Genomic DNA, 16,459 nt, shown 5'->3' with positions numbered 1-16,459 from the left:
CTGCTAAGTCAAGAGCCACTCATCCACCTGCTTCCCAGTTTCCAAAATGACATGCATGTTACTCATCTGCTCTCATTCCTTTCCCAGTGGAGTTGTGCTTTTTCATTACTTTCTGCAACGTTAGCAGAGTATAGGAGGGAGCGAAGGGAAATGTGTACGTTTTTATTTGCCATGCTTAAACAGAAGTCTTTTCATTTGTTTACATGCCATTTTTAATATAAATTTAGTTATTTTTGGCTGCGTTGGGTCTTTGTTGCTGCACATGGGCTTTCTCTAGTTGCAGCGAGCGGGAGCTACTCTTTGTTGAGTTGCGTGGGCTTCTCATTGCGGACTTCTCTTGTTGTGAAGCACAGGCTCTAGGCATGCGGGCTTCAGTAGTTGTGGCACGTGGGCTCAGTAGTGCTGTCTCGCGGGCTCTAGAGCGCAGGCTCAGTAGTTGTGGTGTGTGGGCTTAGTTGCTCCACGGCATGTGGGATCTTCCTGGACCAGGGATCGAACCCGTGTCCCCTGCATTGGCAAGCAGATTCTTAACCACTGTGCCACCAGGGAAGTCCCCTTACATGCCATTTAAATTTCATATTTTGTGGCCTACCTATTCATGCTCTTTCTCTATTTGTCAATAAGATTACTTATCTTTCTTTACTAATATTTAAGAGCTCTTTCCATATAGAGAGATATGATTATTTTAAATATATTGAACTGTCTTCTCAATGATAATTTAAAAAATAAAAGTATATTCTGGATTACCTGATGGACTAGATTGTAAATGAGGACTGGCAAGAATGTTTAGTGCTTGCATTGGCACTTGTGAAGTTTGTGAGCTGAAGCTCACGTGCTATCATGGCACACTGTACGAATGAAGGATTTGTAACCGCTTGAAGTCGGTGCTAGAAGGATAGAATCAGCTTGCGCATGTGATGATACAGGCATGCTGCTTACAAAGATCCTGCTTTCTGGCAGTGAGCACCATGTTCATATTTTACAGTGGTTGCATTGAGTGTCTGGTATTTATATGCATAAACTAAAGCAGTTTATTTTCTTCCCAGTTCCAGCAATCATTGAATTAGATAATACTTAATATAGATTTAAGTAATACTGAACCTCTAATCTTACCTTCCAATGAATTAAACAGCTTTATAGAATTATTTTAAAATTAATTATTTTTTTACATATACGTGTATCTATTCTTTTTCAAATTTTCTTTTTTTACAGTTAAATAGATTCTTTTTTAACTTTTTATTTTATATTGGAGTACAGCTGATTAACAATGTAGTGAGAATTTCAGATGTACAGAAAAGTGATTCAGTTATACATATACATGTATCTATCCTTTTTCAAATTCCTTTCCCATTTAGGTTGTTACATTATATTGAGCAGAGTTCCCTGTGTTATACAGTAGGTCCTTGTTGGTTATCCATTTTAAATATAGCAGTGTATACATGTCAATCCCAAACTCCCTAACTATCCCTCCCCCACCCCCCGACTCTTCCCCCAACCCCCCTGCCCTGTAACCACAAGTTAGTTCTCTAAGTCTGTTTCTGTTTTGTAAATAAGTTCATTTGTGTGTGTTTTTTTTTTAGATTCTGCAAATAAGGGATATCATATGATATTTGTCTTTCTCTGTCTGACTTCCTTCACTTAGTATGATAATCTCCAGGTCCATCCATGTTGCTGCAAATGGCATTATTTGTTCTTTTTATGGCTGAGTAATATTCCATTGTATATATGTACCACATCTTCTTTATCCATACCTCTGTCAATGGACGTTTAGGTTGCTTCCGTGTCTTGGCTACTGTAAGCAGTACTGCAATGAACTTGGGGTGCATATATCCTTTTGAACCATGTTTTCCTCCAGATATACGCCCAGGAGTGGGATTGCTGGATCATGTGGTAGCTCTATTTTTCGTTTTTTTAAGGAACCTCCATACTGTTCTCCACAGTGGCTGCACCAATTCACATTCCCACCAAAAGTGTAGGAGGGTTCCTTTTTCTCCATACCTTCTCCAGCATTTACTGTTTGTAGACTTTTTGATGATGGCCATCCTGACTGGTATAGGTGATATCTCATTGTATTGATAGTTTTGGTTTGCATTTCTTTAATAATTAGTGATGTTGAGCATCTTTTCATGTGCCTCTTGGCCAACTGTATGTCTTCTTTGGAGAAATGCCCTTTTTTTATTGGGTTGTTTGTTTTTTTGATATTGAGACACTTGAGCTGTTTGTAAATTTTGGAGATTAATCGCTTGTCTGCTGCATCATTTGCAAGTATTTTCTCCCATTCTGTGGGTTGTCTTTTCATTTTGTTTATGGTTTCCTTTGCTGTGCAAAGCTTTTGAGTTTAATTAGGTCCCATTTGTTTATTTTTGTTTTTATTCCCATCACTCTAGGAGATGGATTGAAAAAGATACTGCTGCAATTTATGTCAAAGAGTGTTCTGCCTATGTTTTCCTCTAAGAGTTTTATAGTATCCAGTCTTACATTTAGGTCTTTAATCCATTTTGAGTCTATTTTTGTATATGGTGTTAAAGAATGTTCTAATTTCTTTTTTTTTTTTCACATGTAGCTGTCCAGTTTTCCCAGCACCATTTATTGAAGAGACTGTCTTTCCTCCATTGTATAATCTTGCCTCCTTTGTCATAGATTAATTGACTGTAGATGTGTGGGTTTATTTCTGGGCTTTCTATTCTGTTACATCGATCTATATTTCTGTTTTTGTGCCAGTACCATACTGTTTTGATGACTGTAGTTTTGTAGTATAATCTGAAGCAAGGGAGCCTGGTTGCTCCGTTTTTCTTTCTCCAGATTGCTTTGACTATTCAGGGTCTTTTGGGTCTCCATAAAAATTTTAAGAATTTTTGTTTTAGTTCTGTGAAAAATGTCATTGGTAATTTGATAGGGATTTGCATTGAATCTATAGATTGCCTTGGGTAGTATAGTCATTTTGACAATATTGATTCTTCCAATCCAAGAACATGGTAAATCTTCCTATCTGTTTGTGTCATCTTCGATTTCTTTCATCAGCAGCTTATAGTTTTGAGAGTATAGGTCTTTTGCCTCATTAAGTAGGCTTATTCCTAGGTATTTCATTCTTTTTTGATGTGATGGTAAATGGGATTGTTTCTTTAATTTCTCTTTCTGATCTTTCATTGTTGGTGTGTAGAAACGCAACAGATTTCTGTGTATTAATTTCATATCCTGCAACTTTACCACGTTCATTGATGAGCTCTAGTAGGTTTCTGGTAGCATCTTTAGGATTTTCTATGTATAGTATTGTGTCATCTGTGGATAGTGACAGTTTTATTTTTTTCCAATTTGGATTCCTTTTATTTATTTGTTTTTTCTTCTCTGATTGCTGTGGCTATGTTGAATAAAAGTGGCAAGAGTGGACATCCTTGTCTTGTTCCTGATCCTACAAGAAATGTTTTCGGCTTTTCACTGTTGAATATGATGTTAGCTGTGGGTTTGTCATATATGGCCTTTATTATGTTGAGGTATGTTCCCTCTATGCCCACTTTCTGGAGAGATTTTATCTTATGCTCCAATGAATTAAACAGCTTTATAGAATTATTATAGATTGTTTATTGTTAAAATTTTAATTAAATATAAGGTCTAATTTTCCAGGACTTGCAAAAATAAAAGCTTAAAGTTATTTATATTATTTTCTACAATGCATTAATGTAAGCAATGTTTCTTGGCATTAGTGTTTTTAAAGTCAAATATAGAAACAGATGAAAACTTAAAATAATCCCAATAAGCCATATTTCCACCATGAAACCCAACATCAGAGACTCCCAAACAGACATCTGTCACATTATGTTACAGTTGTTCATTTCAATTTCATTGGTTTTGTAGCTTGGGGGTATTTAACTTGTGGAGGATCTGTGTATTAGTCAGGGTTCTCCAGAGAAACAGAACCAACAGGATATAAGTGTGTGTGTGTGTGTGTGTGTGTGTGTGTCTGTCTGTCTGTCTGTCTGTCTTTGTGGAGGGGGAGGAGAGAGAGAGAGAGAGAGAGAAACACAGACAGAAGCAGAGAGAGAGAATTTTAAGGAATTCGTGAGATTATGGGAGCTGGCATCTAAAAGCTGCAGGATGGGCTGGCAGGCTGGAGACCCAGGGAAGAGTTGATGTTGCAACTTGAGTCCAGAGGCAGTCTGAAAGCAGAATTCCCTTTTCCTCAGGGGACCTCAGTCTTTTCTCCTAAGGCCTTCAAGTGATTAGATGAGGCCCACCCACATTATGGAGGGTAAACTGCTTTATTCAGAGTCTACTGATCTAAGTATTAATATCATCTAAAAAGTCTTTCACAGGACATTTAGACTGGAGTTTGACTACATATGTAGGCACTGTGGCCTAGCCAAGTTGACAAGCGAAATTAAACATCACAACTTGTTTTGGTTTTAGAGTTATACAAGAGCCACAAAGATCAAGACTCTGAACCTTGTTTTGAATACCTATTTTTATAGAACTGTAAAAAAGGAACACTTCAGGGCTTCCCTGGTGGCTCAGTGGTTGAGAGTCCACCTGCCAATGCAGGGGACATGGGTTCGTGCCCCGGTCCGGGAGGATCCCACGTGCCGTGGAGCGGCTGGGCCCGTGAGCCATGGCCGCTGAGCCTGCGCATCCGGAGCCTGTGCTCTGCAACGGGAGAGGCCACAGCAGTGAGAGACCCGCGTACCGCAAAAAAAAAAACAAAAACAAAACACTTTAAATCAGCACTGGGGTGTGGGGAGGGTCTGTCCATCCTTTTTTTCAAAAAAATCTGAATTATCCTCAGGTTAAAGAACACTTTATAGAACTGAAAGTCCTGTTAAAGACTTTTTTCCCTAAAACTAAAAAGCAGTCTTCCATGAAAGATTAATTCTGCCACTGCTCCTGAAACAGTGAGGGATTTGCCGGCATGTCCATCCGGGTCCTGGATACCAGGGTTTCAGAAATGTGGCCTGATTACTCACACAATACGTATTCTGCTTTTTTCTCTTAACATTTAGCATAAAGCTCTAGATCCTTCTTGTTAAAAGATTTTGTTTTTCTCATTGGTTTGGGTTTTGTGATGATTTCAGTGAAACATAATAAAGTTATTTATGGTGATTTTGGGAAAAATAAAATACCTGCTACAATATAACCTGAAAAGCCAGCATTGAGAACAAGCATTAAGGTGTATTGAGGGTAATGGTGTGTGTATGAAGTTCACGTGTATTTAGCAAAAGGTTTTATACAAAAGGACGCTTTTCCTTCTCTCTCCACCATCCCTGAACAGCAAATATATCCCGTGAATGTCATCTCGTGCAGAAAAGAGAATTGAACTAACAATTTCATTAAAATGGAAAAATCATATGAATAGAAATATCAACCTCATGAACACAGGGGTGATTTATTAAGCAAACCTGAGTCTACCGCCTTAAAATCTTAGGTTTGGTATAATTTATATTTCCTGTCAGGAATGCTCCTATTTCAGCCATAAATAGAACGTGGCAGCAGGTAGAGTAGCCTTTTAATTGGGTCATTACCGAATCTGCATGACTTATTTTCTTTGAGTCTTTGCCATTTCTTACTTCAGATTTGGTCTCTTTGTAATGATGATGCAACATGACAGAATCATACCAGGCTTCCAAAGAGCTCCCCTCACGCTCACCTCCCCCACCCCTTTCATCATATGTGTAGTTGCTTATCAAAGCCTCTTGCAAAGGGAAGGCAGTGAGGAACTTCTACCATGTTTAGACCAGAAATTGGGTCTCAACCCTGGTCACTCTCCCATCCGGGTCTAAATGTCCCAACCAGAGCTGAGCTTATGTCTGGCTCTCCAGACATAAGGCAATTTACCTTCTTTCCTGAACTTCGTGATGGTTGATGAGGGACTGAGAGACTGTGACAGAGAAATGGAGCTATGTATATAAGACTAAAACATTGAAAGCAACTGAGTGGACTAACAGTTTTCCCATCTTCCTTATGAAGCCTAACTCTATAATAGCTTTTACTAGCTTCTGAAGCAATAACAAAAATGGAAAAGACCCTTTCCAGTCAATATCCTTTCACTCTGATTTTTGAGATCCCAGGATGGGTCTTATGTCTCCAAATTCTCACGGTCCTACCCTGTCACAGGCGTATGGTGATGCTTTAGTGGGGCCAAAGCCTTCCTTCAGTCCAGTGGTGACACTGCTGGTGGCTTTGGAGGTTTTGGCATTCCCATAATTCTATCAACACCCCTCTAAAAGACTCACCAAAAGTCCTTCCTGATATCCACACTATCTAAATGAGAGCTTGGAGGGAAACACAGCTTCACAAATCCCATCCCCTCCACCAGGCCCCCCCCCCCCGGCCCCAGCCAGACTGTTAGGGAACCATTCACCAAAACCGCCCAGCTTGGCCAGGCGTGGTGATAACAACTTGCCTCAGTTGTCTCACAACAGGAGGTCCCGATAAAGAATGCAGAGCCGGGAGAATTCAGGAGGGGCCGAAAGGAGGGAGGAGATGCCAGCCTGTGGTATGTCTTGTAAAACTAATCTGGAAGAACTCAGGAGGGGCCAAAAGGAGGAGGGGGGAGTCCTGCCAACCTCCCAGAAGCCCTCACGCTGGTATCTGTCTTGGCTGAGAGATGCGTTTGCCACCAGGAAGGACCCTGAGTCAGAATGATTGGCCAGAGACAACCCGGAAACTAACCCCATCACCATAAAGCCCGAGACCGCGAGCCACGTGGCAGAGCAGTCCTCCTGGGTTCCCTTGCGCCGCTGCTCTGCGCCCGGGCGCCCCTTCCCAATAGAGTCTGTTGCTTTGTCAGCACGTGTGTCTTCTCGGACGATTCATTTCTGAGTGTCAGACAAGAGCCCGCTCTCGGGCCCTGGAAGGGGTCCGCCTTCCTGCAACGAGACCACTTCTGCATTTGTCCCAGGGTCATTGCAGCTCTGTGGCAGGACACCCACAGCTGCAGTGTTCAGCCCAGACCTGCTTCCTGGTCTGGAAGCACGACTGGAGAAGGCCAGCTTTTGTCTTCATAACTCGTTTACTCAGCAGGACGACCTGACCTGAATCCTCCTGTTGGAAGAACGGACCTGGTCTGATGTAAGGCTATTTTAGCCTGTGGTATTTATCTACTCTAGGCATCACTGTCCAGACTGGGAGCTACCTGAGGCTTCCTGGCACCATGCTTCTTAATCTTTGTACCTCCAGTGCTAGTACTGGGCTGGCACATAAGGAAGTGTCCTGTAAATACTAACTGAGTTTAATGAATCTTTATGCCTGAACATTTAGGAAGTAAGCAAGTGATACCATGTTGAACTGTCCTTCCAAATAAAAAGTCATGGGTTAGTCATTCATTCATTCATTTAGTCAACCTTTCACTTAACTAACACGTATTTATTGAGGGCCACCTACGTTTCAGGTTTTTTGCCACGTTTCGGAATTGTAAGATGAGTAATAGGCAGTCCCCATCCTTGTTAAGTTCACAGCCAAGTAGAGAAGACAGGTAAGTACACCAGGATTTTAATACGGTGTGATAAAGGTATATACGTCACAAGGGGACAGAGGTCAGGCATCTAACCCTGCCTGACAAGATCAGATTTGCACCGTAGAAAGATCACACTAAACACTAAAGACGTTATTGCTTGAACATAGCATAATTACTGCAAGATGCAATGCAGGATTTTAGGTCTCCTCCATGGGGTCCTGGCTTCAAGCTCTGGGCTGTAACTGAAAGAGACAGCCCTTAGGAAAGAAAATCAAAACTAAAAACAACCTGAGTTTTATATAAAATCAACGATGTTACTCTGTGACTGTATATGGCTCCAGTCTACTCCCACCAAAATGGTGCACTTTCCTCTTCCTAAGGAGTCTGTCCAAGATAGCAGGAAGCAATGGTGTTACTTCTTTTCATCTTGTTAGAGGTCTTGGGTCCATAAAGTGTGGTTCCCCCCAACCCCTAATTCCCTGGGGAGAGCCTTTTTGAGGCAATAACTGAAGGAGAAGTTCCACTCTTGATCTCCAGTAAGTGCTCAGTTGAAATCAGGGACTAGAGAGCTGATGCTCATGAACAAGAGACATGCGTATTCCAGGGTCAGTGACAGGTGTGTCTGCAGAACATTCAAAGACCCAGCTCTCCTTTTGCTCCCAGAAAATGAAGGTGGAAATCATACTGTTTTGCCTACCCCAATGGAGATCCTTGAGCTCCAGACAGGCTTTCTGTTTTCTCTAACCTGCTGCACTAGCCTAACTCAAATGGGATGACAAGGCAGCAACCAGATGGGCTGAAGGACTGTGAAGAAACAGGAGGTGTTGGAGTACTTCCTGCATAAAAATGCTGTTTTCATTTCTAAAACCCACATTTTCCCTCCTGGCTGCAGCCCAGAAACTCAGACAAGGGCTGTAGTAATGACTAATGTGCTTCCCTTAATGTACCTGCTTACTACAAGTCAGGTCATTTCTACAAATCTTGATGCATCTATAGCCATCTACATGACTAATAAGAAAAGCAGCTTTTTCCAGGGGATAAACTCTCTCAGAGATACATGAGAAATCCCAGGCATGCTTATAGGAGTCTCCTGCTGCCCGAGGAGGGGTGAAAGTGGGGGCAGCTTGGACCTGCCCTACAGCCATCAGAGCACCACTCCAGTGGTGACTCCGGTGTCTGCCGACCTCGGCTTCATGAGCATCTACTTCAGGGCCCTGTGGTCTGCAGATCCTTTGGCCAATGCAGCAGGACATCTGTCATCACCACAGGTGTTGCTGCATGGACCCTGCTGGCCTGGGTGCAGACCCCTGTCCGCTTGCCAAGACAACAGCCCTGCAATCAGATGGGAGGTGGCTTCCTCTCTGTGTCACACTCTATACTGGGGTGCCTGTCCTCAGCAAAAGTAGTCCTCCTCCCAAGGTCTTATGGTTACTCAGATTCACTCTAGAGCCACTTCCCAAGGTGAGCCCACACTCTGGGCTGGGTGTCTTGAATGAGTTCTAGTACTGTGCTTAGAACCAAGTCTTCCTTGGTTCTCTGGCTAGTTGAAGTCTCTCTAAGTCTAGCTTTATCTCCTAAGCCACCTCATACCTCACTGTTTGCAACATGATTACTAAAATACTCCCTAGGCTCTTGGACCTTAGTTCCGCTTTTTTTTTTTTTTTTTTGGTCAATCTTTTCCTTTATGCTGGGTGCCCTCTCAGGAGCTCCATTGTCTGAGAACTGAGGGCTCTGATGCAAGGAGCTCTGCTCCATGGCCTTAGTCCAGACCCTACATAAGTCATCAACTATGTTTTAATGCTCTGACTTTGCTTCTGGGAAGAAAAAGTACACATACTCTTCCCTATTCCTCCCCCTAAGGACAGCTAGAAACCCTGGACATTATATATAAAACAAACATAAAAGACTCTGAAAGGTGGAGGGAAGGCAGATAGGCCAGGGACCTTGGGACCCAAGTGTCATATGCCGAATCCCCGAAATGCAAATGTTGAAGTCTTAACCCCGAATTCCTCCAAATGTGACTATATTTGGAGATAGGGTCTTCAAGGAGGTAACTCAGTTCAAATGAGGTCATTAGGATAGGCTCTAATCCAATATAACTAGTGTCCTTATAAGAAGAGAAAATTTGGACATGTAGACACCAGGGGCACAGGCACCAGGACTTTACCTTAAGGGAAAAACAACCCAAACGCATAGGATTTCTAATCAGAAACCATGGAGTAAAGGAGAAGCACAATATTTTTAAGAACTGAAATAAAAGAACTTTCAACCTAGAATCCTATGTCCAGTGAAAATATATTTCAAGAATGAAGGAGAAATCAAGACATTTTGAGATGAAGGAAAACTGATAGAATTTGTCACCAGCAGATCTACCCTAAAAGAATGGTTAAAGGAGAGTCTCTAAACAGAAAGGAAATGATAAAAGAAGGAATCTTAAGACATTAGGAAGGAAGAATATATGCGAAAATATGAGTAAATACAATATACTTTCCTTCTTCTCTTGAATTTCTTCTCTTGATAGGGGAAGCAAAAATAATAATATAATAAAATATTAATATATTATAAATATGTTATAAATATATTAAAAATAATAATAATAGTGCCTGGTTGTAAATCTGTACAGAGTAAATATTTAAGACAATTATATTATAAAGGGGGTAAAACAAGGGATATAAAGGGAAATAAGTTTTCTATACTTCATGGGAAACTTACTCAAGTTGATAAGGAGCATCTACAAAAATCCTACACCTAACATTAAACTTAATGGTGAAAGACTGAGCTTTTCTCCCCTAAGATCAGGAACAAAGGATATCTGTTCCCACCACTTAGTCAAAATAGTGCTAAGAGTTCTAACCAGCACAATAGACTACAAAAGGAAACCAAAAAGTATACAGGTTGAGAAAGAAGAAATAGTCTCTATTTGTGGATGATACGGTTGTCTACATGGAAAATCTTAAGGAATCCTCAAAAATCTTCTATAACTAATAACTGAATTCATCAAGGTCACAAAGTACAAGATAAACAAACAAAAATCAAATCTACTTCTGTGTACTAGCAACAAACACGTGGACATCAAAATTAAAAATACAACACCATTTACAATTACTCAGAATAAAATGAAATACTTAGGTGTATATCTCAAAAAATGTTTATAGCCCTTGTACGCTGAAAACCACCAAACACTGATGAAAAGAAATAAAAGAATATTTAAATAAATGGCAATACATATGAGGCTCGTGGATTGGAGGACTCAAAATAGTAAAGATGTCAATTCTCCCCAAACTGATATGTAGGTTTGATGGAATTCCTATCCCAGCAAGATACAGAGAAGATTATTCTAAACTTTGTACGGAGAGAAAAAGGAACTAGAATAATTTTTAAAAAGATGAATAAAATGGGAGGAATCAGTCAACCCATTTTCAAGACTTATTTTACATCCATAGCAATCACAGCTCTGTGGACTGGTGGAGGGATAGACACATTGAACAATGGAACAGAACCAAGAACCCAGAAGAGGACCTACACAATACATCCACCTGATTTTTAATAAAAGTGCAAAAGAAATTCAATGGAGGAAAAATCACCTTTTCAACAAAAATTGGATATTTATAGGAAAAAAACAAAGCAAAAGATTCCTCATCTGAAATCTCACACCTTACACAAAAGTTAACTCAAAATGGATCACAAATATAAAATGCAAATTTATAAAACTTTTAACAACAACAACAAAAAAAATCAGGAGAAAAATCCAGGGCTAAGCAAAGTGTTCTTAGATTTGTCACCAAAGCATAATGTATAAAATTAAAGTTAACACAATTAACTTCATCAAAATAAAAAACTTTTGCTCTGTGAAAGGCCCCGTTAAGAGGATGAAAAGACAACCTACAGACTATGAGAAAATGTTTGCAAACCACATATCTGAAAAAGGAATGAAGAACTCTCAAAACTCAACAATAAAACCTGAACAACCCATCAGAAAATGAGCAAAAGACATGAAAAGACATTTTACCAAAGAGGAAATACAGATGGCCAATAAGCACACGAAAAGATGCTCAACATCATTAGCCGTTAGGGAAATGCAAATTAAAATTCCAATGAGCTATCACAAAGTACTTCTCAGAATGGCGAAAATAAAAAATAGTAACACCAACAAATGCTGGGGAGAATGCAGAAAAACTGGGTCAATCATAAATTGCAAATGATAAAGCCACCTTGGAAAACATTTTGGCAGTTTCTTTAAGAATCAAACATGTGGGCTTCCCTGGTGGCGCAGTGGTTGAGAGTCTGCCTGCCGATGCAGGGGACACGGGTTTGTGCCCCGGTCCGGGAAGATCCCACATGCCGCGGAGCGGCTGGGCCCGTGAGCCATGGCCGCTGAGCCTGCGCGTCCGGAGCCTGTACTCTGCAACGGGAGAGGCCGCAACAGGGAGAGGCCCGCATACCACAAGAAAAAAAAAAAAAGGGTCGAAATAGTCAGATTGGGTTAAAAACTAAAAAACAACAAAACTCAAGAGCCAACTGTATGCTGTGTACAAGAGTCACACTTTTAAAATACAAAGACACAAATAGAGGGAAGTTAAAATGACGGCAAAAGATATTTCATGAAAGTTCTAATCAGAAGAAAGCTGGAGTGGCTATATTAATATCAGACAAAAATTATTTCAAGATCAAGAGTATTATTATCAGCAAAGAAAGACATTTCTATCTAGCATATAGAGGTTGTATAAGTTAGACAATTTCTTAGAGGGACTCAAAAGAAGCCATGTAAAGCTGACACACTAAGTAACAGAAGTGGGAATTCCCTGGCAGTCCAGTGGTTAGGACTCAGTGCTTTCACTGCTGAGGGTCGAGGTTCAATCCCTGGTTGAGGAACTAAGATCCCACAGGCTGCATGGCGTGGCCAAAAAAAAAAAAAAAAAGTAACAGAAGAATAAATGTATGTAAAAACGCAAAGGTAAAACACTTAAGAAAAATAAAATCAAAAGCCTTGTGTGGTAGAGTGGCAGGAGGGGAAACATGGACACATACTGCTCTCATCTCACAGTCACAAGTCAGAATATGTTGTCTGAGGGCCTAGAGGGTCAAATATATTCCATAAAGTTATAGATGACATCACCAGAACAAAAACTATAAATGTCCAAATTATCAGATAAAACTCCTACCTAAAACAAGCAAAGACAGATCACATAGTAGAAGATATTTTAAAGGTAATGAAGGCAGAAAACACAGGTCTAATAGAGATGCTGAGATTAGACCAACCACGTCTGTAATATCAATCAATGTAAAGGGACTAAACTCACCTATTAAAGTGAACAACCATGTTGTATCACAAGGCAAAACATAATATTTTCTGTATCAAAAAGGTAAACCCACAATGAAGGACTCAGAATTAGTTTTAAAATGACTTTCAAAATAAGACATAGAAAAAAAAAAAATAAGACATAGATAAAAGAATATCAGGCAAGTCAAAAGAAAGAAATCATAAAAATCTGTCAATCATGGATTGACAGATTTTCAAATATATTTTAAAACATATATATTAAAATATATATTTAAAATATATTTAAACATATGAAATATAAAAATATATATATTTAAAATATATTAAGATATATTCTTAAATATCACAAAAGATTGAAGTTAGGGCAAAAAAAATGAAAGGAGAAAATGAAGGCCTATTTTTAATGATAGATGATGCAATCCACAGTGAAAATGTAACAATTTAAAATATCTATATAGCAAATAATTTTGTCAGTATTCATAAAGGAAGAACTGCAGGAACTATAAAGAGAAATAGAAATACATTAGAAGTGGGAGAACTTAACTCATCTCTCTTAGATTCCAACAGATCAAGTGGATTAAAAATAAGTGAAGATGTACAAGTCCACCCTGAAAAGAGACATTCATCTTATTTTTCAAATTCCCAGGGCTTCCCTGGTGGCGCAGTGGTTGAGAGTCCACCTGCCGATGCAGGGGACACGGGTTCGTGCCCTGGTCCGGGAAGATCCTACATGCCGCAGAGCAGCTGGGCCCGTGAGCCATGGCCGCTGAGCCTGTGCGTCCGGAGGCTGTGCTCCACAACGGGAGAGGCCACAGCAGTGAGAGGCCTGCGTACTGCAAAACAAAAACAAAAACAAAAACAAATGCCCATGGGGCATTCACACAAACGGACCACATATTAAATCACGAGGAAAATCTCAATAAATTCTAAAAAATATAACTAGTATAATCTCTAAGCATAATTCAAAGTGAACTAGAAATTAATTATAAAAATAAATGACAAAAATAAATAAAACAAACAAAATACCCTTCCACTTGGAAATTTTAAAACTTTGTTTCAAGCATGTCTGAGGTCAAAGAGGGAAGTAAAACTGAAATAAATAAAATAATGATAGTGAACATATCACATTTTAGAACCAAAGTTTGTAGCCTGAAATAATTACTTAATCTTAGAGTGAAAATTAATTAATAAAGTATCTGCCTCAGTAAGTTAGAAAAAGAACAGTAAAATGAAGCCAAAGAAAGAAGAAATAAAGTAGAAATTAAAACAGAAAAAAGGAAAACAATACACATATAACAGTTTCTTTTAAAAAAATCAATAAAATAGAGAAATAGCTAACCTAATCATGAAAAGAAGAGAAAGCACAAATTCACAAAATAAGAAATGAAAAGGGAGAAAGAATCACTGTTATAGAGGAAATTAAAAGAATAATGAAAGATTACTTTCCTTAATTATATGCAAATAAATCTGAATTCCTAGATAAAGTGGACTCTTCTCCAGGAAAATGAAACTGATCTTAGGAGAGAAGGGAAATATAAACACATCAATTACCATAGAAGGAACAGGAATTTGTCCAAGAGCTTCTTGCTAACTATCATCTCTCTCCCGGTAAAAATCAACTGAATAAATTTGAAAGATCTTATTGGCTTTACTCAACAATTTGCAAGTCGGACAGCATCCAACCAGGCAGATAGAAAGGAGCTCCGAGGAGCCGTACAAAGTAAAAGACTTTTATAGGCAGAAGGGAGCAGGAACAAGGAGGTTATTCTAAGTAAAAATGAGATCGGTTATTGCAAGGTGGCTTTCCTTTAGGGGAGGGCAAGGGTCTATCGGACAGGTGACCTCACTAGTGCTGACCACGTGATTCCTGACTGACTGGTTTAAGATTCCATTTCAGGGAGAGCAGAAGTTGTAATTAAGTCTCGGTTTGGTGACATGGGGCTTAGCATAAGCAACTCCATTTGGGCCTGTTGTTTTGTTTCTAACACTTGTAACCCCCAAAGAACCAGGCTCAAAGACTTTACAGGAGGTTCCACCAAACCTCTAAGGAGCAGATGACTCCAATGCAGTTTCTAATGTTTCAGTGCACAGACAAAGAAGAAAACCTTTTAAATTCTTTGTGTAAAACTAGCAAACCCAAACCTGACAACTGTAGCACAAAAAGAAAACTACAGACCAAATTTACTTATAAACATGGATACAAAAATCCTGAATAAAATACTAACAAACAGAATACAGCAAATGTTGAAAGAGTAATCTTTTAACCAAGTGGAGTTTATTTGGGGAATGCAAGGATAGTTCAGTAAAGATATTCAATATTAAAGCAATTCCCTCAAAAGAAAAACAATATACTTATGATTCATCCATTTATAAACATCCATTCTTGATAAAGATTCTGAATAGATAAAAAATTACAAAGTAATTCCTTAGCATGAATTTTAGAAAGTATCTGTCCCACCTAAACTACCGTAATGCTTATAGAAAAAAACTAAAAATGTCCTGTTAAAGTGAGGAGCAAACAGAAATGTGCACTACCCTCACTATTATTTAGCAGCGTTCGAGATACTAGCCAAGGCCGAGATGTTAGCAGAAGAAATGAGAGGTATAAAAATTAGAAAGGAGAAAGTAAAATCGTCATTATTTGCAAATGGTATTTTATACCTAGGAAGCCTCAAAAAATAATCTAAAAACTAGATCAGTCAGAGAAATCAGTAAGGTAGATAGGAAATCATAAAGATGAATTGACAGCCTCCAAAAGTACAAATAATACCCAGTTAGAAGATACAATGGAAGAAAAGACCTCATTACAATAGCAATAAAAAGATGAATTAACTAGAAATAAGCTTAATAGGAAAAGTACAAGAATTATAGAAAACTTGAAGAGGTCCCTCCAAAGAAGACTTAGACATATGGCAAAAGGTATATTATGTCCCTCAAGAGGAAGTTAGCCTCATAAAGATACCAATTACCTCTAAGTTAATTTACATATTTCCTGTAATCCCAGTAAAAATGCCAACATGAACTTTTTAAACTAGATAAACTGATTCTAATCACAGGAAAAATAAAAAGGTACTGAAAGCCAGGGAAAATCTGAAAAATGAAAAGTGAAGTTGGGGGAATGGTCCCACAGATACCAAACGTATTTCAAAGCTCTGGATTTAGAATCATGTGGTATCGGTATGAGAATCAACCCATCTTGGTGTCCCTCCCAATACTCTCCTTCATCTTCCACATCTCAGTAGAGCACCGCTATCCACACCGTTGCTCATTTCAGAAACATAGAGGTTTTCTTTGACACATCCCTATTCTTTATCCCTCACCATACATTTCATTACTATACTGTGCAAATTCTACCTGCAAAATACCTCTAAAAAGCGTCCATATCTCCCCAAATCGCCCCCAGCTATTTTCGTCCAGGTCAGCATCCTTGCTCACCTGGACCTGTGCAGAAGTCTCCCCTCTTCCACTCTCATCTACTTCCCAGCCATTCTCCATGAAGTCAGAGATGGCTCTAAAGTATAGATCTGATCACATCACTGTCCTGCTTCAAACCCTTCAACTGCACTTAAGATAAAAATCCCAAAGAGCTGAGCGCCATAAAACCCATGTGGTAAGCACTGTCTCCCTCCCCAGCCTCTTCACCGGCCACATGCCTGCTTGCTGTCCGAGCTCTGACCACTCTCTCCTTTAGTTCCCTCAAGTTGTCAAGCCCTTTCCCCACCTCCAGGCATGTG

The sequence above is a fragment of the Globicephala melas genome, chromosome 16 (assembly GCF_963455315.2).
Source record: "Globicephala melas chromosome 16, mGloMel1.2, whole genome shotgun sequence".
NCBI classification, from domain to species: domain Eukaryota; kingdom Metazoa; phylum Chordata; class Mammalia; order Artiodactyla; family Delphinidae; genus Globicephala; species Globicephala melas.
Note: the sequence above shows the minus strand (reverse complement) of the source record.